We start from the raw sequence: 5,603 nt of genomic DNA, 5'->3' as shown, positions 1-5,603 counted from the left end.
TATGTACTACATTTTCTTTTATCCAGTCTATCATTGATGGTCAAAGATTTCATGTCTTTGCTATTGTGAATAGTGCTGCACTAAACATACGTTTGCGTGTGTCTTTATAATAGAGAGATTTATATTCCTTTGGGCATATGCCCAGTAATAGGATTGTGGGGTCAAGTGGAGAAAATATTAAAGAAAAATCTTAGTAGAAATAATAGATAAATATATTCCAGTTGTGTTTGAAAAACATTAACATACAAGTTCAAGAAGCTCGACAAACATCAAATAGGATAAACTCTAAGAAAACACCTTTGCATCAAGTCAAAGCCAAAAAACACTAAAGTCTAAAGATAAAGAGAAAACCTGGAATAATCTGAAAAAATATATATTCCTTATAAGGAACAACACTATGATTAATAGGCAATATTAATAATTATAAAGATCAGAGAACATTGGAATAACACATTTAAAGCAATGAAATAAGGAGTCAAAAATTTACATACATAAAAACTATCCTTTAAAAAGCAAGGTAAAATAAAGTATTTTCAAATAAACAAAACTGACATGACCAGCTGTCGGCAGATATTCCCTACCGTAAATTAAAGAAAAACCTTATGTCTGAAGGGAAATGTTAACAGATAGCAACTCAGATGTACAGGAGGAAATGAAAAGCAGTAGAAATAGTAAATATGAAAATAAATATAAACACATACAAATATACACATACATAGAGTTCTTCTATAAATTTATGGAAGAAAAATGCCTTACTATTTAAAGCAAACTATAACTTTTTTGTTTTTATGAAGTTTTAAAATTTAATATATGTGATGATAGTTGTAAGCATTGGGGTTAGGCATGGATGCATATTGTTTACAGTCTTAATTTTATCCAAAATAATTCATTATTAACTCTAAATATATTGAATTATTTTGGATAAAATATTGGGATAACTTAAAGAGGCATATCATCACTCTTAGAACAACCACTGAAACATTATATAATGAGATGCAGCTCAATGAACAATTGGAAAATGTTAGAAATACCATTTACAATAGCATTAAAAACCATAAAAATTGAAATAAATGTAATTAAAAATGCATTACACAAAAATTAAAAAAAAATGATGACAGAAATCAAGTAAGACCACATAAATGAAGAGATATACTATGTATACTACTGGAAGGTTCAATATTTTAAATATAGCAGTTCTCTTGGAATTGTCTATAGATTTAGGACAATTTTAATAAAAATATCAGTGTATGTTTTTGTTGACATTAATAACTTAATTTAAAAATATATGGAAATTCAAATCACTTAGGCTATCCAAGACAATTTTGGAAAAGAACTATCTTGGGAGACAAACTGTTTTTGTGTCTTACTGTAAAACTCCGTTAATCAATGCAGCTTGATATTGGAAAGCAATACATTCCAGAAATATATCTAAATTTATATTTGTAGACCAAGAGCTTTGACTAAGTTACCAAACAATTCAATGGGAAAAATATTTTTAACAAATTGCACGAGAGTAACTGGACATGCATATGGGTAAAATAAATTTTGATAGCTACCTCACATAATATGCAAACAATACTTCATGGCATCATGGACCTACATGTAATATATAAAACTATATAGGAAGTAGCAGAAAAACAAATAGGAGATCATCTTTTAAAATTTTATGTGAAAGCCATCTTCTAAAATGGCTCCCAATAATTCCCATCTTCTGGTATTCATAACCTTAGGTTGCCTGTTCTTGAGAGTGGATTGAATCAAGTGACTGACTTTGAATAAATAGAATACTACCACGTCCAAGATTAGATTACAAAGGAGTGTAACATTCTATTTCGCTTGTCTTGCTTGTGACATCTGCTGAAACAAGCAGCTATGTTTTGAGGTGTTACATAGAGAGGCCACAGACTGAGGCCCTCAGTCCACCAGACCATGAGGAGCTGAGTCCTGCTAATATCCACATGACTGAGCTTGGATGTGAATCCTTCCTTAGCTGACCCTTGAAATGATGGCAGCCCCATCAGACTCCTGGAAAGCAGCCTTGTTAAACAACAGCAGCAACAACAAGAATTGAGCTGTGTTAAGGGTCTTTGACCCTAAGAAAATTTGTATAATAAATACTTCCTGTTAGTTATAATAAATTCATTTTAATAAATGTAAACTGTGGGATAAGAAATATGGCTTTTTAAAGATGATAAGCTTTGGTGCAGTCACATAGTAATAGATAACTAATACACTTGGAATGAACAATTTTAGGCAGAACGCAGAACACACAAACTATAAAAGAAAACAAAAGTATAGACTTCATTGAAATTTAAAAATTCCATTTCTCAAGAAACTACTAAGAAAATGAATAGACAGACCACAAACTACCAGGAATTGAAACTACAATGAGATGCCACTGCCATTCACTGTTATTATTTTAAAACTTAAAGACAACATCAAATACAAAAGGTGGAATAACTTGACTGTCAAGTATGCTTTTGGGAATAAAATCATACGTTACAAATACATTAGAAAATGATTTAGGCTGGGTGTGGTGGCTCACACCTGTTATCCCAGCATTTTGGGAGGCCCAGGCCAAGGCAGGCAGAACACTTGAGGTCTGGAGTTCGAGACCAGCCTGGCCAACATGGTAAAACCCTGTCTCTACTAAAAATACAAAAATTAGCTGGGCGTGATGGCACACCTGTAATTCCAGCTACTTGGGAGGCTGAGGCACAAGAATTGCTTGAACTCAGGAGGTGCATGTTACAGTGAGCCGAGATCGTGCCACTGCACTTCAGCCTGGGGGATGGAGTAAGACTCTGTCTCAAAACAAAACAAAGAAACAGAAAAAAAAAAAAAACAGACATGTAACCTATATGCACCAATTTTACTATAGTCAGCAGTGTTTCCCCCCAAATTTATGTTCATCTGGAACCTCAGACTGCTACCTAATTTAAAAATAGAATATTTACAGATGTTTTTAGTTAAAGATCTTTAAATGAAAGGACTCTGGGTTTAGAATTGGCTCTAAATTCATTGATTGGTGTCTTTATGAGAGAAAGGAAAGGTAAGATTTGGAAATAAAGACATCGAAAAGAAGGCCACTTGAAGATGGAAGCCAGCATTGGAGTGGTACAGCACAATCCAAGAAATGTCAAGGATTGATGGGAGCTCCCAGAAGCTGTGAAAAGGCAAGGAAGGGTTCTTCCCCAGAAACTTCAAAGGAAAGTTGCTCTGCTAACAAGTGATCTCAGACTTCTGGCCACTGAGAAAATAAATTTCCATTGTTTTAAGCTATGAAGTGTGTGGTAATTTGTTATAGCAACCCTAGAAAACTAATACAGACTTCTGGGCATTTACCCAAGAGAAAGAAAAACATATATCCACAAACAGACTTGAACACAAATGTTCATAATGGTTTTATTCATAACTGTGAAGCATCTATATGTTCCTTGACAACAGAATGGATACATAAATTGTGATATATTTATATGATGGAATACAAATCAGTATATTAAAAAACCCACAAACAAACAAACAGAAAATCCTCATGCAACAACATGAGGAAACCTCTAAACATATGTTGAGTGAAAATAAAACCAGTCACATAAGAATATCTTTTGTATGCTTTTATTTATATGAAGCACTAGAATAGGCAATCAGAGCTTTGGTTGCCTCAGCAATAGTGGGAGGCATAATTAATGTGAAATGACATAAAGGAAATTTATGGAGAGATGGGAATGTTCTACACTTTGATAAGAGTGTGGATTATGCTAGTAAAACATTTATGATTTGTGCATTTCTCTATGGAAAAATTATATCTAAATTACATTGAAAATACTTCAGTTAAAAAGCAAAAAATATTTTGTAGCACAAAAATAGATAATACAAGACAGTGTATGCTGGAACTTAAGACTGGGAGCCAGAATGCAAACATTATTTTAGGCAATATATGATGTGCTTTTTTTTTTTTCTTTCCAACTGAATTAGTCTCCTTTTATTCTCTTGGTAATCTCTTCCAGTTAACTAATTCCATTGTCAGTGATTAAATGTGTAAAGCTCCACTTCAGGTGTTGGCACTGCTATGAACATGGTCTTTCCCTTTATTGCAACTCACAATCAAAACCTTTGATTCTTCTGTATATTCCAGTCCCAGAAGTAGTTTCCACTGTAGAAGTTAATTGAAGAGTCTTATTCTTTCTAGTAGTAGCTTACAACCAGGCACTAGCTTCTCCAGGAACACTACAGGATGAATTTAGTTTAAATATGTATTAAACTAAAAGGCATTCTCTCAACTGGGTTAAAATGCATTTTACTTTTAGACAACCTACATGACTTGTTTTTCTTTCTTCTTTTTTGAGACGGAGTCTCACTCTGTTGTCAGGCTGGAGTTCTATCTCGGCTCACTGAAACCTTCGCCTCCTGGGTTCAAGCAATTCTCCTGCCTCAGCTTTCCGAGTAGCTGGGACTACAGATTTGCGCTAATTTTTGTATTTTTAGTAGAGATGCGGTTTCACCATGTTGGCCAGGATGGTCTCCATCTCTTGACCTTGTGATCCACCTGCCTCGATCTCCCAAAGTGTTGGGATTACAGGTGTGAGTCACTGCCCCCAGCCAACATGTTTTTCTTAAAAACAATGCCTCCACTCTGAATGAATTATGGTCAAAATAAATGAAGAGCTCAAGATGGCATCAGTCCCATTTGTCTTAAGTCTTGGTGTTGTGTGGATGACAATTAGAAGCCAGTTATTATGACAGGTGATAGATCCAAACTAATTGTCAAATTTGTTAATATTTTTCCATTTCCAAACCATCCCTAAAGAAAATCATATGTGGGGTCACACCATCCTCACGGTAGTCCAGTAGAGCAACCATGCCATCTGAATTCATGTTTTCACCAATACAGAACTGGTAGTTTTTGAAATTAACAGGGATGTGCTTGATTTGTTCTGCAGCCCCTGTCATAAAAAGTTTTACTCTTTCTGGTCTCTGTTTTTCAAGTTTGCCTTTGATTGATTTCATGTAATCTTTGATGTACTTCTTGTAGGCTTCTTTTATGAAACTTGTTTCCTGCAGGTGATGGTTCATGACAATATCGACAGCAGTGATTACTGTGCTTTTGGTACCTTCGCCCTCGGGGCCCTCAGCGGAGACATTCCCACCAATGAGCGAGTCATCAATGATACCTTCTATCCTACTGACCATTTTCCCCACCACCTCCCAGCACTGCCCGTTCGCAATCTCACGGATCTTGTAGATGTAGGAGAATATCTCATCGTGGCTGATGAGGTCGCGGTAGATAATCATGATGGTGACTGAAGGGAGACTACGGCGGCACTAGCTTAGCAGGAGTGGAAGCTCCAAGGGAGCACGGTGCAGCCAGAGCAGCATTCAGTGGAACTGGCGAGCGGGTGGAAAAGCATGATGTGCTTTTAGAGCAGCGGGTTTGCATCCAGAACTTGACTTGAATCCTACTCTAATGTTTCATATCTGTGTGAACTAATGCATGGTACATAAACGCTGAACCTCATTTTTTGTTATTTGTAAATGGAGGTATTTATACCTACAATGCACATACACAGTAGGACGTACTGAAATAAAATAGTGCATATAAAGTG

General features: G+C 35.4%; 1 pseudogene; it reads right to left on the bottom strand.

Annotated features, from left to right (window-relative positions):
* Positions 1-4,652: 4,652 nt before the first annotated feature.
* Positions 4,653-5,368, bottom strand: LOC112608423 (annotated as a pseudogene).
* Between the last annotated feature and the right edge of the window lie 235 nt (positions 5,369-5,603).

The sequence above is a fragment of the Theropithecus gelada genome, chromosome 15 (assembly GCF_003255815.1).
Source record: "Theropithecus gelada isolate Dixy chromosome 15, Tgel_1.0, whole genome shotgun sequence".
Taxonomy (NCBI): domain Eukaryota; kingdom Metazoa; phylum Chordata; class Mammalia; order Primates; family Cercopithecidae; genus Theropithecus; species Theropithecus gelada.
Note: the sequence above shows the minus strand (reverse complement) of the source record. Positions and strands in the feature narration are given on the sequence as shown.